Genomic DNA, 23,248 nt, shown 5'->3' with positions numbered 1-23,248 from the left:
GAATTCTATATCTAATCGATGTTTCTTGTTAACGTGATTTTTCTCTTCAAATATTTGATATGCTTCCCATTCCTGTATTTCCATTAAAATCCCAATTATTTAGTTATGGCCTTAGAGGAAACACTAAATTAGTGTCAGAATCTCACACTAATGGTTAATAGCTTCTCTTTAGCCTCATGGAGTGGGTATGATGCCTGCCACACCCCTAGTGTATATACATCAGAAAGATTATTGCTGAAGGAAATCATAATATCCTTGGGGATAAACTATAGGAAGGTGACTAAACACCCATCCTAATCTTTTATTAGCAGTGAGATGATGCTGAGGTGTGTAAGCTGCGGTTTCAGGCAGTGACATCTTGGGATAAATTGTATATGAAACAGTGGACAGTCTTGAACAGTTCATTTTGATGTCAGAAGAAAGCAGTTGCTTCCTTATGCTTTAACAGTCTGTTTGTTCCTGGCCTTAATGTCGTTGGCATATGGCATTCAAATCTCCCTTAGGATTTTTCACAGATTTTTGTTTAGGGAGAAATTGCATTTGATCTGATGTTTCATTCTTCCTCAGCCCATTGGGTTCAGATCCGATCCTCGGATCTGACTCTGCCACATACTCCAGACTTTGAAACCAGCTCTTGAGTTGCTCCCTCTACCTATAATGTCCTATTCCATCCCCATTACCCTAGATCTTGTTTGCTGCCATTGCGAGCAGATGCATGTTCCTCTCTCAAGCTTTATCAGCGATATTTTCCTGAGATAATTCAACTTTTATGAACTTCTCAAAACTTTAGCTATCCTTCCTCTTAGTTTTTCGCTGAGCTCTTCTGTTCATCTGTCAAACAAGGAGTCTAGGATGCTGGACATATTCAGAAACCGGGCGTTTGCCTCGGCAACCTTTGCACTGAGGTCTCTTAATTACCTGGCACACTTCATGAGGCTTCAGAAAGATTTGACCAAATACAGTTCAAATTCTCTGAGTCCATGTATACAGATGACTTCAAAAGAATGTCCTTGCAACTGTCCACTCTATCTCAAATGCTTTAGTGAGGTTGATCTCACACAGCTGAAGGCATCTTACGAGCGGCTGGTTCAGGCATTGCCATGAGGAGACATGCCTGGATGCGGCTGTGTGACTTTGTGGAGCCCTTTAAGACATCATGTATCAGTGCCCCATTCAATGGCACATCCTTATTTGGGCCATCAGTAAAAGGCATGTACTCACAGCAACAAGATGTAAAGGCCCTGTCTGCCGTGGGAATAAAGTTCTCTTATCTCTCAGCGGACCTTTTTCATGAATCGGAGAGGTGGTAAGAAAAAAATTTGGTTCCGAAAATATCTGGGACCTTTCCAAGATTCACACAGGGACAATTCCTCCAGAGGCAGAGGAGGAAATTCTAATGGGAGACATTGCCCTAGAGGCGGAGGAGGCCCACAGAAGCAGGGGTTCTAGAATTCCTTTCTGGACAGACCTTTTCAGTGCTTGGGAGATGATTATCCCTGCCTCCAGAAGCCTGGGCAAATGTAACAAAAGATACCTGGATGCTAATAATCATATCCATAGGTTATTTCTGTCCATTTTTCCAAATCCCTCTTCATAAAAAGAAAAAAACTTCCTGACATCCCACACAGTTGGAGGAAGAGCACAGCACAATAAGTTCAAACTGCTAGAAAAAGGCATCAAAGAGGTCTTACCAGACCTAATAGGATTCAGATCTTACTCGCGCTTCTTTTTAGTGCCCAATAAAATGGGACCTCAGACCAGTGTTGGATCTAAGCAGTTTGAATCAGTATGTAAAGAAGTCAAAGTTCCAAGTGGTTATGGTACAGTCTGTCTTACCTTTTCTTCACAAGGACAATTGGATGTACTGGATAGATCTTCAGGATGCATACTGTCACATCAAAACAGATGTGTGTTCCAGAAGACATTTACTGTTTTGGCTGGGAGCCAGTCACTACCAGTTCAGTGCCCTGCCTTTGGACTCACCACAGCCCCTAGGGTGTTTGCCAAATTCTTGGCAATGTTGGATGCTCACCTGAGACTCAAAGGATTGAGTGTTTTCCTATCTGGACAACTGGCTCCTCACTGCCTACTCCAGGCATATTCACCTATATTCCAGGGACGGTTTGCTCTAGATTTGGCAGTCAGTAGGGATAACAATAAGTTATACCAAGTCAAACCTGACACCAGTCCAGAGCCTGGATTTCATTGGTACAGTTCTGGATACACAAACAAATAGCTTCACTACCACTTCATTGCATATTCACTATCAAAAATCAAGTTCACCTACTTATTACCCATCCATGTCCTCCAGCAAGGTCAGCGCTTCAATTGTTAGGCTGTATGGCAGCAGCCATTGTACTACTTCCCTTGTCACATTTCTTTATGCATGTTTTTCAATGGACTCTAGCTGTTTAGTGGTCCATTCTGTCATCCCCTGCCCTTTCCAGTCAAGCTAACTTTAATTTGCAAACATCACATTCACTGATGGATTCAGTTAGACAACATTCATCTAGGTTTTCCTTTTGTTTTTCCAACTCCATTGGCCACAGTTACCATGGACATTTCCAAACTGGGGTGGGATAGGGGCATTTCCTAGGAAGGATGGTCCGAGGCATGTGGTCCCCCAAGAGACCAATCTGTATATCAATGTACTACAGATGACAGCAGTCCTACCCACATTGTGCAGTCTTTTCAAGATGCTGTCCCTCTGGGGACTATTGCAATTCAAGAAGGACAACATGTCGGTGGTCAGGCACATCAACAAACAAGGCATAACCTGATTTTATCTCCTCTGCAGAGAGGCCATGAGAGTGTGGGAATGGGCAGGCTCATCAGGCCACTTTCTAGTTGCAGTGCACATCCCTGGGAAAACCATTGTCTTAGCGGACAAACTATCTATCTTGATGCCTCACGAGTATTCTCTCAACCAATCTGTTGTGGAAAGGATTCTCTGTCATTAGGGCCAACCTTGCTGCAACCTTTTTGCATCTCCCCACAACAAGTGCAGCAGGTACTTCACTCTAATTACCCTTAAGGGGAGTCACTGAGAGATGCTCTAGTGCATGCTTGGCCCCCCCCCCCGGTCTCCTTTATGTTTATTCCCCCTCTTCCCTTGATACCCAAATTCCTGCAGAAAACAAGTCAGCTGAAGAGCTCAATCATCCTCGTTGCCTCATTCTAGCCTCAACAGGAATGGTTCCCTTTCCTATGGTCTCACCTTCGTTATCCTCCTTGGATACTGGAGCCAGCACCAGATCTCTTCTCTCACCCATCAGGGATCCAACACCCCAATATCCAGGTCTTCAAACTAACTGCATGGCTTCTTCACATCCAGTGAAGGTTAGACAGCCCAGGCTTTCTTGTCCTGTGCGTACCATTATCTTGGTTTCACAAAAAAGTCTATTAAGAAAGTTTGTAAGAGCAAATAGAAAAGATTCTCACTTTGGGTGTTAAATAATTAGCTTGATCTGTTATCTGCTCCAGTTTCTGCAGCACTTGAATTTTTAGCTACCTTTTCTAAAGAAGAGGCTAGTTTCTCTACCTTTAAACTACAGTTAGCAGCTATTTCTAATTTCCACACAGGAGACAGAAATTATTCCTTGGCTTCACTGAAATTATGCAAAGCATTCCTAAAAGGTATTTTCCTTCTCGTACCACCTATAAAGGATCCTTCACCTCCCTGGCATCACACAATTGTGCTTCAAGGTCTAACTCAGAAACGTTTTGAACCTTCAGCTAAAATTCCTTTCATGAAAAACAGTCTTTTTAGTAGCCATTACTTCCAGAAAGAGAATATCTGAACTGCAGGCTCTCTCCTCAAAAACCTTTTACATCATTTTCCATTTCTAGTGTTATTACTGTGTTATGTTTGCTAAAACAATCTTTGCCGAGGAGATAAAAGGTATTTGTAGGGTCAGTTTTAAATCGGACTAGGTTAGCTGTTAACTTACCAAAAGCAAGGAAGATTAAGTATTTTCCTTCCTGTTTTTCCTAAGCAGAATAACACCACTAAGATTAAACCTTTGGAGAAAAAGAAGACTGCATGAAAAGTCAAATTGGTACAGGGAGGTTTCCCCCCCCCTTTTTTTTTTTTGTGGCAAGTACTAAAAACCTAAATAATGCAAGAAAAGAGAGGTTTCACCTCCAGAGCACTCATCATGACCCAAGGAATCATGCCTGTTGAACTGGGCTGGGATTTTGTTGATTGTGCAGCCCTTGCTTTATATATAATTAAGATATTTTTAACAAGACTTGGATACATGCAGATTTATGCTAGCCAATTATTTTATATGTTATGAGCGTGGTGCAAAATACTACTGTTCGGTTGTGTATAAGGTATGAAGAAAATGGTGTATAAATTAGTTTATAACGTTTGCTTTCAAACAGGCAGTGTTCATAGACTGCATCTATAGACAACCAAAGCAAAGGTAGACTGGAGTGAAGGAAAATAAAGGACCTAGTGAGTTTAGTCAGGAATAAACATTAAAAAAAGAGAGGGATCATATATGAAAGGAGTAGAAGCCATAAATGCAAGGCACTGCCATTCTGAGACTTTTGTCTGATCAGATTGTATCTGACTCAGATATAGCAGTTTTGAATGTATCACACAGAAAAGCTATCCAAGGGACCCAAACAGCTGACAAACTGTGTTCACTCTTGGCCAGCTATGGATACTTTGTGTTAATTGCCTGTTTTGATTTGCACCTTCTTGCTTTATCACAACGAGGCATGCAGAGCTAAAAATCCAACTTCCTCCTGAGGAGTTAAAGCCAGTCTATTAAATGTACCTCTGGATAAGGCTTACATCTTCAGGACCCCATTTCAAAAATCCTACAACAGTTAGAAGAAAAGGGGGAAATGATTCTGCATGGAAAACATTTGATGTCCTTCTGTTCTCATGTTGCAGTATTCTTACTGTGGGATTCTCTGCCTCAGGTGACCCTGAACATCCGGCTCCTATGCAAAAGCTTAAGCCTGGTTGCTGCCAGGTGCAAGGGACATCACACGCAGGGCATAAGCCAGGGACTTTAAATGTGATGTCTGCACACACAGACCTCAGAACTTCTCTGCCACTGTCGAACACCAGATCGATCGTTTCGCTCTGCTGTCTTGAAAACTTCTAAACATAACTACCCCATTTGGGAAAGCCTTTTTTTTGCTTAAGCTTTGGTTGCTTGCTGATATTTCTTAGCCGATGTCCAGTAGAAAGGGAAAATGTAGGTTCGGATGTCAAATTCCACACACAGGCTCACACAAACTTTGTTTGTTCTGCTTAGGCTAGGAACATGATCACAACACCTGTAGCATCTGCCAGTCGTTCATACTGAAAGCCCTTTGAAGAAAACTGGCAGCCTTAAAACTTTATCTTGAGAACCAGAGACTAAAGCTCTTAGTTCTACATATGGATCCAGAGTCGGCCGTCGAGACAGAGGTGCCTAAAAAGAAGGCCAACGTTACGATGCCTACCGCTTCTGCCCCACTGTCGGACGTTCCACCAGCCACCGATTTAGGGGTTTAGGGATGTCCACTAGAACAGACATTCCCAGCGACTACCCTTGCGGAGACCACCTTGGAAACACTAGTAGACTGAGGTTGAGGGGCAACCAGGCTCTGATGGATGCCCACCCACAGTCCAAGAATTGGAACCCTCACCTACAGGGCAGATCCCTGATACTAGGCCATCTGTTTCCACTAAGCCTATGCCTCTTATGAGGAAACAGAAAGCCAAGCATCTGTCTACTACTTCGGAGGAACAACCAGACTAGCATACCTTCTCTCAGTCCCTGCTTCAGGCCTTTATGGCTCTCAGGGCTGCAGCCTCTCCTGCTGCCACATTGCCTGCTTTCAGCTCCAGGCCAGCCTCAGCTTTTTCCATTCCTGTTACTCACCCCCAGGAGGAATACTCCGCTTCATCCTCTTCAGATGACTGTGTTACTCCTCTCAGATAACTTCCCCTTTGGATTACTACTCCCCAGATGAGGACTCTTTAGAGGGAGATTCACCCTCTGAAGACATTTCTGTTAGGAAAACAATTACTAAAATGAGGGAGTACTTCAAGTGAGATGCAACCCAGATGACCGAAATTCAAAGGAGATATTTTGAATTACTCCAGGGGGAATCACCCTTCCCCTCGGCTATCCCCCCTGTGAGTCTAGCCTACCTAGATGCATTTGCATCAGCCTCAAAGACACCAGAATCACAGCCACCAGCTCCCAAAAGATGTGACCTCTTTTACAAGGTCGTTGATGAGCACAAATTCCTTGGTAAGCCACCAGTGGCAGATCCTGCAGTCATTGCAGTGGCCCCTGACAAACAGTCCAGACTTATTCCTTCACCCTCCATCTTGCCATCAGACAAGAACAGCAAGGTCATGGGCAGACTGGGGAAAAAGTTGTACACATCTTCAATACGGGCATTCATTTATCAGACCGACATGGTCAAATATGCACTAGACTTGGTCTCTCAGGCATTCTCCTTGCTCTCCTGCCATGCTTGACTCTCCCAACAAATCTTAGGTAACATCTAAGCTGTCCTTGGCATCACAAGTTGCCAGACACTTAAGAACGTGCAGCTATGATGCAGCTGAGGCCTCCGCTAGGTCTGCAGCTTCAGCTTCTGTTCTATGCAGGTATTCCTGGCTTAGGCTTCAGCCCCTTCCAGAGGATTTTAAAACCAAAATTTTGGATGCACCTCTGGACAACAAATTCCTGTTTGGCAAACAGTCTGCTGAACTGTTTAAAAACCTCCAGGAAAAAAGCAAGGAGCTCCAAGACCTCAAGCATTTACTGGTCTCCCCAGTCCTTAAATTTTACAAGAACTACTCCGCCAGAACCACCTTTGTCAAAAGAGCCCCCAGGCCCCATCTACCTCTTCCTCCTCTAGACACAGAAAATGGTCCAGAAAGACACCTTCCTCAAGGGCAGCCCCTGCTCTACCTACCACAAGACAGCCCTTTCAAAACAGAAACAATGAGTGACTGCCTCAGCCACCTACCCCTCTTGTCCCACCTCTTTCACTGTCTCCCCTTCTGGAAACAAGTCACTTCAGACCACTGAGTTCTGGCAATAGTGGAAAAAGGGTACTTCATGTCCTGGCAGGAAGGGCCTGTTCCGCAAGGCATCCCCTTCCCTCCCAAAAACCAGTAACACCCAATCCCTCAGGTTATCAAAGAACTTACTCGCCCAGGGGATCATAGAAAACATCCCCTCAGACAAAGAAGGGAAGGCATTCTATTCCAGTCTATTCCTAGTGCCAAAAAAGGATGGCCCTTGGAGGACCATCCTGGATTTGTCCTTCCTAAACCTCTTTTTGAAGGTGCCTTCCTTCAGAATGCTACCACTACAAAGTCTTTTTCCACTATTGCCACCCAAAGCGTTCATGGCCACTTTGGAGCTGAAGGAAGCATACCTCCACATTTCCATCCACCAAGACTACAGAAAGTATTTGCATTTTGCTGGACCCTCTTCACACTTTCAATTTTCTGCCTTGCCCTTTGGTTTATCTACTGCACCAAGAGTCTTCACAAACTGTCTAGCCCCAGCAGTAGCCTACTGTAGAACAAAAGGCATTCAGATCTTACCCCTACCTAGATGACCTCTTCATCCTAGCAGAAGAGGAAGGCATAGTCAAGAATCCTTTACTATTCACTATGTCCCTGCTCCAGAGCTTGCGGTTCACTCTCAACCTGGCAAAAATCATCCCTCACTCTAGCCAATGACAAAACATTCCTGGGCTGCAGGATAAGAACCGACTTGATGAAGGTCTTCCTCCCTCAGGGCAAAATAACATCTCTGATCAACCACTTCCACAAACTCCTGGTCTCCCATATCTCAGCTAGCAGTTCATGCGCTTCCTAGGCCTCATGGCAGCCACTATCCCTATGCTACCCCTAGCCAGGCTGAACATGAGAAAGCTCCAGTGGTACCTAAAAAATGTCTGGTCACAACACAGCCACCCCCTGGAGTTCCAGGTACCCTTATTATCCTGCCTGCAGACAGAGCTGAGGTAATGGATCCCGCAAGTACACCAGAACCCAGGCCTTCCTCTGCAACCCACCAACCCAGTACAATGTATGCTCACGGATGCCTCCAATCTAGAGTGGAGAGCAACTATGAATAGCCTCAAGGTGCAGGCCCAGTGGTAGCCCTCCCTCCAGAAAAAATCATATCAACATAAGGGAGATGACTGCAGTCCTTCTAGCCCTACAGACCTTTCTCCCTGTTATGCAGCCAAGTCCCCTACAAATCTACACGGACAATACAGCTGTGATTTGGTACATCAACAAACAGAGGGAGACCAGGTCTTACCAGCTATGCAGGCTAGCAGTGCAGGCATGGGATTTGGCCTCTCAGCACAACATCACACTGCAGGCAGTATGTATTCCATCCCAGGACAACCATCAAGCAGATCCTTCCCTCTGCATCATGAGTGGATGTTGCACAGAGATGTGTTCTTAGACATTGTCCACCAGGGGCACACCTCAAATAGATCTATTTGCATCCCCCAGAACAGACCATTACAACTTTTCTGCTCCGGGGATCCCTCCTCACTAGTCTTGAGAGTGGGCGCTTTCTCCATCTCTTAAAAGGAACAGTTCCTTTATGCCTTCCCACTTATTCAGAAAGTCCTTCTAAAAATCCAGGACGACAAGTCAAGAATCTTGCTGGTGACTCCCTGTTGGCCAAGGCAGTATTGGCTCCCCCTTCTTCAGTCTCTTGCCAAGGGCTGTCACCAGAAGTTGCCTCACAAGGTGGACCTGCTCACACACCAGAGGGGGATGTCTGATTCACCCACACCTGGAGATGCTCAGCTTAACCCTCTGGCTGATAAACTATTTATTCCCTTCAGACACCAGTACACAGAGGACGTGCTAGCCATCCTGCAGGAGGCCAGGAAGCCCACTACTAAGAGGTTTTAGGTTTCCAAATGGTGTCTGCAAATGCAAAGGGACCCCTTCCGAGCAGATGTTCCTCTAGTCCTATTCTGTGTGAGGGCTTATAAAATCAGACCTTTCATATTCTTCAGTGAAGGTCCACTTATCGGCTATCTCTGCCCGCGTACCTCTGGAACCACCTCTTCTTTCCAGGTTGGATGTCAAACTATTCTTAAAGGGGTTCTCCACGTTAGGCCACCAGAAACCTATCCCACCACCTTGGGACTTAAACTACGTACTAGAAAAACTCACAGTTGCACCATTCAAACAGGCAAGCTTTGCTTCTCTGCAGATGTGCACATGAAAAGCTATCCTACTAGTAGCCCTTACTTCAGCCAGAAGGGTTTCAGAATTGCAAGCTCTAATGGCCTCCCTACCCTACACAATCTTTCACAAAGATGGGGTGACCCTTCACACCAGTTCCTCCTTCATGCCCAAAGTGTTCAGTGAGCTGTCCCTAAATCAATCTGTTCACTTACCCACTTCTTTCCCTCCCCTCAGAATCACTGTGAGAGAGTACTCCACTCCCTTGATGTCCACAGACAGTTAAGGTTCAACTTGGACAAAACCAAAGCTATCAAAGTCCAGTCAGCTCTTTGTATCCTTCCACCCAAAGCCCCATGGGCAAGGTGGTATCCAAACAAACTGTTTCCTTCTGCTACTCCTACCACGGCAGAGGCTTAACTTATGGTGTTAAGGCACATTCCACAAGAGCTGTAGCCTCTTTTGGGGCTTTCTTCAAAGATCTGGACACAACCACCATTCTTGAGGCAACCATGTGGTCCTCTGTGCATACCTTTACCAAACATTACAAATTGGACCACTTCTCCAGAGCAAGGGCAGGATTTGCAAGGGCAGTCCTGCATAGATTCCTCAAATCTGCAACTTCTTCCACCACCCTTTCCTCTTCTTGAGCTGTGACACTCTCCCACAGTAAGAATACTGCTACATGAGAATAGAAGGACATAGATTAGTTGTGTAAAATGTTGCCATAACCATAGATGTCCTTCTCTTCCATGTTGCAGTATTCCTTCCCACCCACCTACCCCCCTTCATTACATTTACCCTGTCTAGATGGCATCCTTTTAGTATTCCTTAGACTATTGTCTGCTGGACAGTCAGTTCTGAGGTCTGTGTGTGCAGACGTCCCATTTAAGACCCCTGGTTTATAGCCCTATGTGTGACATCCCACGCACCTGGGAGCAACCAGTCTTAAGCTTTTGTATAGGAGCTGGATGTTCAGGTCACCTGAGGCGGAGGATCCCACAGTAAGAATACTGCAAACCTGGAGGATCCCACAGTAAGAATACTGCAACCTGGAAGAAAGGGACATCTATGGTTATGGTAAAATTTTACACAACTAATTTTCCCAATCATGTCCTAAAATAGAATTGAATATCCTTATAAAGAATGACCACTTTTAGGAAGCAGATAGGATCCAAGGAAGATCAGAAGAAGAGATTTTGAAAAGCAGCTATAGGTATGAAATGTAAGAATGTGACAACAGCTGCAAAGCACGTGTACACAGGGCTTCTCATTTAAAACAGCATGGTGGCTCGTATGTCTGCCTCATGGTGCAAGCCTCTGGGCCTCAAATATGACTTTTTGTTAGTGTCTTTGTGGAGTTTACATGCTTCCTTTATGCTTTTATGTTTTCTTTGTCTCCTGTTTCATCATACCTCCCAGAAAGTGCTGGCTGATTAGTTCATCTAAGCCGCCCTAGCTTCCTGTATTTGTTTGCCCTTCTTCCCAGCTTGTGCCTTCAAGAGCAGTTTACTTATCCAGTTAAATGAATATATAAAGTTCAAGAAATAGTTCCATCATCACCTTTCTCTGCCCTGTCCTGTGTAAATAGTAAACAGATTTTCTCTCTTTATATCTCAATGGCAGCAAATGACCACTGATCTGAAAATATTATGGGGGGGTGGGGTGGGGTAGAATTTTACTACCTAGCCTCATACCCAAGCTGTTTTGCATAAAAGTAGCAATTTCCTTTGGGCATATTAGTTTTCTCAAAACTTCTGGTCAGTTAGTTAGTTGAGCCAGTTCCAGATATAAAAATGGAATGGTTTTGTTCACTGTTCTATATGGTCTCAGCAGAGACCTATTGTTTTTCTCTTGAATTTGAATAAACATATTGCCATTTCTGCAGCAAGATACTTTTCTATTAACTCTGAATAAGCAGGATGATGCCTTATCTTCACATCTGTTTCTGTCCATGCACAGCTAAAGAATCTGACAACAGTATTGCAGGTCCTTTCAACTCCCATTACGTAAATGCAGCCCCTTAACTAGTACGCCACTCTTTCCCTACATACCAGAGCTGCATTCCACCAAATACTGCTAATAACTTAACCTTCAGACTTAATCCTATCCCTAGTTTGAGTCCTAAAACTACAGCACAGATTAAAACCTACAACTGTTGCAGCAAATCATTTTTCCAACCAGATACATTAAACTAGGAAAGGTGTTCTTTCCTATACTATTTTATTCTTGTCAGCAAGATCTGTAAAGGAATCTTGCATCCCAAAAGTCTGGAAACAAGCCATGGTAATAACCCTGCATAAAGGAGACACTTTTAAAGTTTCAATCAGTTTTGGGTGGGTCTGAATTATGTCAACTTACAGACTTTTCATCATTTTTCTGGTTCAAAAGCTGTATAAGTGACTATGCCTGATCTGTGAAGCAGCAAAAAAAAAAAAAAAAAAAATTCTCAACCTTCCTCGTAAACATTGCTGTAATAGAGGGATTACTTTTAGGCCTCATGGAGCTCTGTCTCAGAGCCTTAAAAAATTATTTGTTATGCATATGACTCAAGTCATCTGCTCAGCCAACTCCATAAATGAACTACAAAAACTCACTTAGGAATCCTTCACCTTCATTCAAAGCTGTCACAAAAGTAGTGACCTCATACTAAACTCCAAAACAATGCCATTTATACCCCAAAATGCTGCACTATATATGGCCCACCCAAAGATGACTTCATCCCTAAACATCTAACTTGATGCTGTCACCAGCACTAAGCTGCTTGGCATCACCATTGATAATATTCTAAAATCTGACTTGCACTTTCAAAACATAATCCAAAAAACTCACCAGAATTGAGGGGCCCTCTACAGGTTAGAGCACTTCTTGACAGAATTTGACCGTAGGACAACTGCCACTGCCTGTCTACTGCCTGCCCTGATATATGCAGAAATGTATACCACCACATTATACATGCATGTAAACAGCTGCATAGATGCAGCTGTACTCTTCAGAACAAACACAGTGCAAACCCCAGAAACAACCCCCTTGCCCTTTGGTTGAACCATAGCATCAACAAGCTTTACAACAAAAGGAAGAGAATTTTGATCAGAAGTAAGAAGAGTAATCCCCAGAATGATAGAGCCTTCCTCACTGACATAAACAAGCAACTCGGGAGATTAATAAAGTTTAGCAAAGCCAAGTTTGAGGCTAAAATAGCCACCTAAGCCAAAGACAATAACAAGGCTTTTTTTTGTTATGATCATAATCTCAGAAACACAATGCAGCGATGTGCTCAGCTGATTGTGAACGAAATTACTTACATGGAAAATGCAGCTTACCTCCTGAATGCTAAATTCAGCTCCAACTTTACCCCCCCATCTGTCCAACAGGATATAACTGAAAATGACTGACCTCCAGCTATCACATAAGACCATGTCCTTAATATGCTATCAAAAGGTTACAGTACTGCATCAGTGGGATCAGTGTATCCTGAGAGTATCCATGAATGCTTCTTAAGTAGTGTGAAGATGATTTAGCATCAGCATCCCCTCCACCAAACAACTCTGCTCAACCACAACCTCCATACAGATTTTGTACAAGCAAATGGAGAACTCCAGTCAATCATTCCCCTGTATTAGGGAGGAATTTCCACCAGCCTCATATACAAAGCCATGGAAAGACTTATCATGGAACTAATCAGTTAGGACATAGGGAACCTCCAAACACTGGACCCGTCTCAGTTTGGATTTGTCAAGGGATGATCATGCTTACTGAAACTGGTGGACTTTGAGAAGGTCACCAAAGTAGTGGATGAAGATAAAACAGTTCACACTGCATACATCGACCTGACCAAAGCTTTTGACACACTCCCCTACTGAAGCATAGTAGAAAAGCTAAATATACTGGGAATAAACCCCTACATAACCCACTGGATTATCAGCTGTCTCACATATAGTATGCAGGAGGTCAAAACAGGGGAAGTTACCTCTACAAAGAGAGATTGGAGGGAGTGGAGCTTTGTATTGAGGCTGCTGCCATTGAGCAGTTAACACCTTTATATTCCCTTGGATTGATTTTGCTGTTCTCAAAGCTTTGTCAGTTTAACATTATCCAAAAATGACACTAAGTGGGAGGGAAATATTTTAGCCACTGTTTGCAACCAATATTTGCCACTGTTCTCACCCACTGTCTTCCTATCCTAGTGCAGCACACCTACCTGCCTCTGTCCCGTGTTTAATTTATGTATAACCACGAAGCTGAGCCACCAAGTTTGAATAAATCCAAATATTAGTCTTTTATTGTATACGAAAAAACAGAAACTGGAACCACGTATCACAAGCGCTTTCGCTCGGATATTCCGAGCTTTCTCAAGTTGATAAAATCCTGTAAAGCACAAGTTTAAATAGTTGCTTACATCAATTGGCAATTAAAATAAATGTGTAATTGAAGCATTATTCAATTAACAACCATTGTTTTAAAAACATAAAAATGTATAAAAGAACTTTCGTTAAAATATAAAATGACTTTCATTTTTTTCAAGAGAAAAGTTCCTTGTAACAATTTTGGGCCAGATCTACTAATGGTAACAATTGACATCAAGGATTTATTTCCTAGTATACCCCATGATATCAGACTTCAGTGGTTTAGTGAATTTTTCACCCAGGAAACGTGCTTGAGAGCTAATTTAACCAACCTGATTGTGGAACTAATGAGCATTGTATTGGAGAATAATGTTGTATTCTTTAATGGAGAACTATTTAAACAACTCAAGGGAGTTGCGATGGGGGCACCATGTGCCACCATTTATGCCAATGTGGTGCTCCACAGATGGGAACTCAAGCATGTATTTATACCTCCCTGGGAAGAACACTTGCTGTTTTATAGAAGATTTCTGGATGATATTTGTATTTTGTGGAAAGGAACACACGATTTGCTTCTAGAATTTTTAGCACACATTAACAACTCGACTAGTTTTCTGAAATTCACATACACAATAGGGGTACATGAACTCCACTATTTGGATGTGAATTTATATAAAGATCAGGACAATAAAACCTTCCAGTCAAAAATTTACAGAAAGGCTTCATTTTCTAATTCCCTATTACATTTTCAGAGTGCCCACCCTTTTTCACAGAAAAAAGGGATTCTTAAAGGGCAATTAATTAGAGCATCTAGGATGTGCAGCACAGATGGTGACTTCTTTCATGAAGTTCAGGTTTTGCAAAAGATGTTCTTAGAGAGGGGCTACCCTTTGGATTTATTTGAAGTGTTGTATAGAGAGGTAGCGAACAAAAGAGATTCATTATATTGCCCATTATTAGGAAAGGGTCACACACACAAACTCAGACAGCTAGCACAAAGGGAAATGATTTCATCGGACCCAAATTTATTTACACACATTGTGGACAAGCACAAGAGATAGAAAGGACTATCAACAAATTTTGGCCAATATTAACATCACATGAAGATTTAAAGAATGTTTTACCCCTTAAACCTAAATTCATCAGGAAAAAGGGTGTTAATTTAAAAGAAATGTTTGAAAAGAAAAAAAGAAAAAACAAAGATTGCATAAAGAAATCAGGCACATATAAATGTGGGGCCTGTCACCAATGTCACGCAATTTTGGATGATGTAGGAATATATTTGCCCTCAAGAAAAATGAAAATTGAATCTCCCACTTATTTTACATGTAACTCTAGAGGAGTGGTTTATTTAGTGGTGTGCACACTTTGTAAAAGTTTTTATGTAGGGAAGACAGAAAGGGAAATTAAGAAGAGAATGTACGAGCACTTTTATGAAATATCTAAAAACAAAGAATCAAATGCACTTTACAAACATTCCCTTGTATGTCCAAACTACAATTTTAAATTTATGGTCTTGGAGCAGGTGAATCGTGACTTAAGAGGGGGAGATTGGGAAGCTACCCTTGAATATAGGGAATTGGTGTGGCAACTTAGGTTAAATGCTGGCAACTGGCCTGGGTTAAATGACACCATCAGTATTAAACCAGTATTAAAACTTAGAAGAGCCAGATTATGACAAAATGTTAGATTATAATAATTAAATATCTATACATTTTGCAAATGGAAAAGTATTTTACACACATTCAGTTGTTTTTTTTATCAACTTTGAATTGCTTGAGCAGTATGCCATTAATAAGTCCCCACAAATGTGTTCCCTAACAAAGGAATTTATAGTATAGATCATAATGAAATTGAAATAACATCAAAGCTTTTTTAAAGTGAAACACACTTGATGCATTAATATAGAATTTAAACAGTAATTAAATTTGTGATTTGGAATATTATGCAATGTAAATATCTGTTTTGGTTTCTCTTGAAAAAAATGAAAGTCATTTTATATTTTAACGAAAGTTCTTTTATACATTTTTATGTTTTTAAAACAATGGTTGTTAATTGAATAATGCTTCAATTACACATTTATTTTAATTGCTAATTGATGTAAGCAACTATTTAAACTTGTGCTTTACAGGATTTTATCAACTTGAGAAAGCTCGGAATATCCGAGCGAAAGCGCTTGTGATACGTGGTTCCAGTTTCTGTTTTTTCGTATGCAATAAAAGACTAATATTTGGATTTATTCAAACTTGGTGGCTCAGCTTCGTGGTTATCACCTTTTTTCTTGGTACAGTTTTCTTTGAACTGTTCTTGGTTTAATTTATGTATACCTGACACCTCTATAGCCACCTTATCTATGTATTTTCACTCTTCACTCACTCTAACCATATGCTTACTCTCCAGTCACTTCTATTACCCTCACTTACTGTATCTTCCTTAGCTAAGATATTACTAAATGGTGCATCTTCTAAGCAAAACTTATGCTAGTCGCAGTCTAGACTCTGTAATATTTGTTCTTTTTATCGACAAATTAAATTTTAGAAGTCTGTCTCTATTATAAATGTTTTTTGTATACATTATATATTTTTTATATACTTTTATTACTCTCACTACCTGTTATTAACATGTGGAGCTTTTCTCCCTGACAAACCCAGTCAACAAATATAAAATAAATAAGAGATCTAGACCATTCGTGGCAAAGCAACATGGTCTATTGACCATATCCTCCAACACTGACAAATGAGTAGATGAGTGATCCCTTGTCCAGTGTCAGCAGGGCCACCCTGTGAGGAAGCTTTTGGTAAGTACACATGGCCAAGTGCATGAGAAAGGAGAACTAATGTCTCATTACAAACCGGCCTGGAAAACTGATGCTTTCTATTTCCCATGGATATAAATGTTCCTCTATGCCTCCCCCCCCTTTCCTCTGACTACCATTGTTTCTTTTGGCCCAGACAGCTTTTGGCCTCCTGACCAAGAGCATTTATCAAAAGCGTCCTCACAGAGTGGACCTACTGACACAGTACAAGGGAGCATTCATGAACCCTCAGCATTTTGAACCAGAGTCAGACTGTTTGGATGACCTGTTTTTAATCCTTCTTAGACACCTCTTTAAAGAAGATTTGCAACAGCTACTAAAGGAGGCTAGAACACCTGCTATTAAAAAATCATATTTAGTTAAATGGAAAAGATTTTCTAGTTGCTACCATGCCAGAGACCATGACCCTTCCCAGGTAGGGGTAAGGGCACCACTGGCTGTCCATTACATGTGCATATTATTAAATTCAGGCCTGTTGTACACATCTAACAAAGTATTCCTTTCATTCTGTTCAGATTGTATGCCATTAGATTCCTCTTTCCTTTTCTTTCCAGGTGAAATGGTTTTTGAAATGGGTGCTACATATTGGACCACTTAGGAAACGGGCGGCTCCATCATAGGATCTGAATTTTGTTTGAGTAACTGTATCTCCATTTGAATGTTTCTAATACTTTTGTGTAGCTCCTTTCTTGAAAAACAACTTTATTTCTCATTCTAACTTCCGTTAGAAGAGCATCTGAGTTACAAGCCTAATGCCTGCTCCCCTCTTTTAAGACTTTCATAATGCTGAGCATAAACGATTAGTTCTAAGACTTGCCATAAGGTGGGATATGAGTTCAGTGTAAATCAAGTTATTCATCTTCCTGTATTCTTTCCCCAGTCTAAAAACAGTGGAAAAGAATATTTCATTTCCTGGACATCCACAGGCAGCTCAGATACTACTTTGGTAAGACTAAAGATATCATGCTAGTGGACCATTTTTTAAATTTTCTATGAAGGTAAGAAAGAGCAACCAAATTCAAAGCAGACTGTATTGAGGTGCTTATCTCGTGATATTTAACCCTGTTGCTCTTGCCTCTGGAAAAAAATCTCCTTCCAGAATGTTGGAGCTCACTCCAAAGCTATAGCTACTTTTGGGAAGTTTTAGAAAGGAGTGCACACTATAACCACTCCGGAGGTGTCAGCTTGGTCTTCATTGCACACTTCCACTAAACACTACAAGACTGATTTCTTTGTGAAAGTCAGAACAACATTTCTTAAATCAAAGTATTAAGCCAACATGTGAAAGGAGAAAGGAGATTTTGCCAATAGGCATGACTGCAAGTAGGAGTACAGAAAATAGGCGAGAGGGGGCTGGAATTTCCTGGAGAAAACTGGCAAAGGGACCAAAGCACTGGGAGCAAACAACTAGAGAGAGAAACGTAATAGAGTGGGATGAGGCCAAGAAGACGTTTGACTGCAGGCTAGAGACTGCCTTCCCTACAAGGGATAGATATCTGAATATAAGCAAAGAGAAAGGGATAGGTGTGTCATAATTGAAAAATCTGCTCTGGCAGAGTTTTTAGTTTGATCTAGAAATGAAGCTGCTGTTAAAATGGGCTAATGGGTAATGCATGTCAAATATTATAGCAATAACCCACGCCTGGGTGTGGGTAATGTTGGATTTACCCATGGTTGGTGTGGTTTGGTCACGAGGGCAAAGCCTGAGTGGCCAAACAAAGCCAACCGTGGGTAAATCCAGCATTACCCACACCCAGAAGTGGGTTATTGCTATTATACGATGACATTATTTAAGAAAAAAATAATTACTTATGCCTCCTTGCTGCCCTTCCGCAGCTGTCTGGTATTCTGCGGCAGTTCTGATGTACTGCACATGGGTATGCCTACGCAGTACATCAGAGCTGTGGGCAAAAGCAACGGAGAAAGCAAGATCTCCGTTGCTTTTTACAAACTGTTTCGCTATGTTAAATGGGTTTAACATAGCGAGACAGCTTTAAAAAAATCAACGGGGAATATCCGTTGCTTATTTTAAAGCTGTCTCGCTATGTTAAACCCATTTAACATAGCGAGACAGTTTTGAAAAAAACAACGGTGAAAGCAAGATCTCCGTTGCTTTTTACAAACTGTCTCGCTATGTTAAATGGGTTTAACATAGCGAGACAGCTTTAAAAAAAGCAACAGAGAATCTCCGTTGCTTTTTTTTGTTGCTGTAAGAGTTATAGTAATGGAAAAAGTCCGGGTGACCGGACCTTTTTCCATTACTATAACTCGGATTTACAACGTGCATGCTGACCAATCAGTGTGCACGTTTTTGAATATTAATGGGGGGGGGTCGTTGTATAATGCACAATAACTGTAAGAATCACTCAGAAGAGGTTAGAAAAGATTAGTAATTTACATGGGAATAATAGAAGGACATATTTAGGCTTCAAGTGTGCAACAAAGTGCAAAAGATTTAGGATTTTTGCTTGGAGCTATGTGCATAGGTCTTTTTATACCTCAAGCAGACTTCAAAGACATTTTCCAGGGGTAGATAGCAAATGTTGCAGGTGTGATGGGGAAGAAAGAAGTAACTGGGAACATAAATGTTTTGGAGTATAATGAGTTGGCAGATTTTAAAAATGCCTTACAATACTCTGTCAGAAGCAGTGGGGGAGCAAATGGCTGTAACTATGAGAATGACTCTTTTGAGATGGGACACACAGTTAAAATTAACAAGGCCTAACTATGTCTACGCAATTTAAATTTTGTTGGCTACCAAAAAGAGCAATGAAAATGGAAATCAAAGTTTAACCCAACTGTATTTGATATATTAAATATTGTAAAAGAAATAAAAGAAGAGGAAGAGTGATATTTTGAAAAGAGAAGGAGCAAATTAGATAGAAGTAAGTGGAGTGGAAATTGTGGAAATAATACATGCAGATTAATATTCAGGAGGAGGAGTGAGGGTTAAGGAAAGGCAGGAACTGAATAATTTATGCAATACTGAACTGATAATTATAAGGAAAGAAAAAATGTGATGTATGTAAATGGAAAAAATGTTAGCACAGTTTTTTTTTTCTTTTTTTTACTAAAGTATGTTTTGCTAGGACTTAAATGATAACTTAACTGTGTTTAAAAAAAAAATCCTAAATCCATTCTCCAAGGTCTTCTGGACTCTGCTCCTGATCCTCTACCTTGTCTGTCTACGCTGTGGCAGTCATCCTATTTAGCTTTATGCTACTGCAACAGTGAAGTAATGATGGACGTAGTACAGTTGTGTAGGTAAACCTAGCGTAACAGTAGATGCTCAAATAAGTTGCTGCAGTGCTAGCATCATTCCTCCATCCCCTTCTTATTTCACTTGTTTTTCTGGCTGAGGTGGGGTTCCCTCCAGCATTGCTTTGCTGTGACATAGGATTAGTAATTTGGACTGGTCATATTTCTGGTTATAATATCCTTTAGTTAGAAGTAAGAAGGCTCTAAACTTTTGGCAAATATGTTCCCTTTACACAAACACGCTCTTGTAATTCAGTGGCTATATGATGTGCAAGGAAGGCATCTAAATGGTTTTGCTTGCTAACTGGACTTCTGATCTGTAGCAGGATGCATCCCATATAGCTTTATGCTACTGCAACAGTGATCTATTTGATCAACTGTTACAGTTAAGTTTACTTTCACAACTGTACTTTCTCCATCCCAGCCTTGCTGTTCTCATTCTAATAGTATAGATAATGTCAAGTTAGTTCTTGGCAGACATTTATTCTCTTATCTTCTTAAGGCTAAAAAGTCTAAATACTGGACAGTCTTTTAAAATGGCTTTCTATGGTGTCCTAAATCTGTAATCTAGATAATGTTTCAGTTCCACCAGTATCAAAATGTCCAGTATCTGTTTAATACTAATTTTGGCATATTCTTTTGTTGAAGTTCTTTCTGCTTATGTAGATAACTTTTCTAACTTCATACATAGTGGTTAAGCAGTCTGTGAAAAGCATTTTACATTTAAGATCTTTTAAAAAATCTAGTGGTTCTGACTTAAAATCTAAATTTTATTCTAGGGAAGTCACTTTCCTCCCTTTGAATCAGTCCACTAATTTAATACAACTTGAATTACTTTATTCAAGTTGCTGTTACTTGCACTGGAAAGTTAGTTCTGAAGTACAGGCCTTAATGTGCAAAGGGCTTTATAAACCCTTTCCAAAGGTGAGGGTGCATTTGATAAATTCTTTGTCTAAAGTGGTTTAAAAATTGGTCCACTCTATTCCACTTCCACCTTTTTTTATTTCATGTTCTGAAATACAAGAGAGAAGATTTTGTAGTGTTTGAATGCATACAGGACTCTTTAGTTATATATACTGGATAACCTGATTGTCCCATATGTGAAAGGGAAGCAGGGTTACCAAATAACAAAGCAAGACTAAATGGTTATCTTACTGCATTCTTTTGTGATAAATACAGAAAAACATTTTCTGATGAAGTTAGGGCTCAGTGCACTAGGTCAGCGGCTACTACTGCAGTGTTCATTGTGTATAGATTTACTCGGACTACTACATGGTCATCCATTAGCAACACCTCAGAACACTACAGATCAGATGCCTTACTTCTGCATTTCTCACCATTTTGCTAGAAATGTTTACAGCAACTACATTAAGGAGTCTGCCAGCTGCTGCCCAGCTTGTCACTTTCCATTTCATAAATATGAATGTAAGTAGTACAGGTGGGCGATAACTCAACATTACAGTAAATCTGACTTTGAGGGCCCTTCTTGATGTATCCTAGGCTGGGTAAACCTTTCACCAACAGTCAAGAGTTCTGTATAATTTTTTTCAGGTTGTAACTTGACTTCATAACCACATGCTTCTGCGTTACCTGCAACTTTTTTTGTCACTTGCACAATTCAGATCTCAAATTTCTCTGCCTTTGGTAAAAAGTTCCAGCATCTGCAATCCTTTTGTGTTTTAGCTGATAAGTTTTGTTCTGCTTCTATTCAGTGTGTCAGAACTGAAGAAGGCAGATAGTTCTTGTATTCAGTAAGAGGGTTGTTTTTTGCCCAGTGGGTGAACTGGATATGTTTTTGGTGCTTCAGAATGTAGTACAAGGACTAGCTGAGGGTTCTGTCTTCGTACAGGTAGACAGCCTCCATGCCGTCACAAGCTTCTTAGGAGCAAGGGTTGTCCCAAATGAGTTGGAACTCAGTATTATTCTAGTTCTGCAGCTCTTTGGAGATTTTGAAGCCTTTGAGAGATGCATTCTTGGTTGCTGTACTCGAGAATGTTTCCCAAGGTATTTGTACAACTTTCCTACTGTACTATCAACATGATAATTTTGCTACCTATCATGACAATGGGTAACAGCCCCAGAAGGCATCTGGTAGTGAAGCAGCAATACGTACATTTGAACCTATTCTAGGGGTTCCCGTTCAGTACAGGAGGACTAATTTGACTTTGTCGAAGAGTCAGTTTGACTGCATATCTGCTGGATTTTGGATTGAGGATGGGAACACAAGTTGCATACAGCTAGTTTCATTAGCACTTATTTCATATTGTGCATTACTTGAATACCAGAGTACATGACCTTATATATATATATATATATATATATATATATATATATATATATATATATATATATATATATATAATGTGTGTGTGTGTATATGCATATGTATGTGTGTGTGTATACATATATATATTTTTTTGGAATGCAGTGACCTCCTTTTTTCATTGACTTTATTGCTTCCAGCACAAAGACAAATATTTTATTAATACCACCACATTTTTCAGAATGCAATTCAATGAAAGCTTTCTGGTCTTTGTTACTATTGAAGTATCCTGCTGGCTTTCTCAACAGGTTTTCATATTTCTAATGTTTTGGAGAATTTCTGGTCAGTAGTTGTGAAGCTGACTAACTAGGAAGTGCTACAGATACATTCCCACCAGACAGTGTCTGAATGCTCTGGATTTGGATGAACCGTGCTCATTTGTTGCTGCTTTCGGAGACATCTCTTGAAAGTTTTAGACATCTTTTTTCCACACTTTCTGAGTACATTTGCTGGAGGCAAGCACATTCCATGCATTCAGCACAGTGTCTGAAGAATGTGTTTTCTTAGCAGTTTTCCTTCCTTAGAATGAACAGCAAAAGTCAGAGTTGCTAAAACTGCTTCACAGCTCCTTTCCTTGACTGCTTCTAGGAGTCATTATTGCAGTCTCACTGTAACCACTTTTTCTTTTTTTTTTAAATCAGCTTTCCAGTTTGAATTAAGGAAATGGATATTGTTTTTGTAATCCCGCATATAAACTCATCAGTAGTTGAACTAGAAAAAAGACTGGCATCTTTCAAAGGAGTATTCCTGTAGTCCAGTAAAGCTGTAGATGTACGTCTTTGTAGCAGGCAGAGTCCGTGCTCTTTGCTTAATTTGTGAGGTTTTCAACAATTTGAATCACTGGGACTGTTAGTTTAGGTTAAGGGACACAAGTCTCACTACTCTGAAAAAAAATTCTCTTGAAATCTGTTCTTGCCTACTGTTGGCTGTAATCTGATATAACCTCATCAGGGATTTCATGTCTTGAAAAGACTTATTGTACACACATTGATCACAATCTTGCATATTTGTAGTATCTTGTTAACTCTGCAACCTCAGCAAACCTCAAATTATAAATGTTATGTAGTCCAATCTCGCCTACATTCTTACCCGTGGGTTCGGAGCCGAATGTCTGCTCTGACTCGGCTATACTTTTTAGCTCAAAGTCTTTCTATTGGCTGGGATAAGATGGTATCCCATGCTGCACTGCTCTCTATCCCCATATCTTGTTTGCCATTCATGTAGCTCGGACGTGGTCTCGCTCTTGGCTGTGGCTAAGTACCCTTTTTCTTATATCAGAAGTTTTCTTGCAAAAAAGCTGTTTTAATAGC

At 40.9% G+C, this 23,248-nt stretch overlaps 1 protein-coding gene across 2 annotated transcripts in view; it reads left to right on the top strand.

Annotated features, from left to right (window-relative positions):
* Positions 1-23,248, top strand: part of TNFAIP8 (TNF alpha induced protein 8) — a 653,571-nt gene that overhangs the window by 505 nt on the left and 629,818 nt on the right. The window lies entirely within an intron of this gene.

This window comes from Protopterus annectens, chromosome 17.part0 (assembly GCF_019279795.1).
Source record: "Protopterus annectens isolate FY-2018-M chromosome 17.part0, PAN1.0, whole genome shotgun sequence".
NCBI lineage: Eukaryota > Metazoa > Chordata > Ceratodontiformes > Protopteridae > Protopterus > Protopterus annectens.
This window is presented reverse-complemented; position numbering and strand designations above follow the sequence as displayed.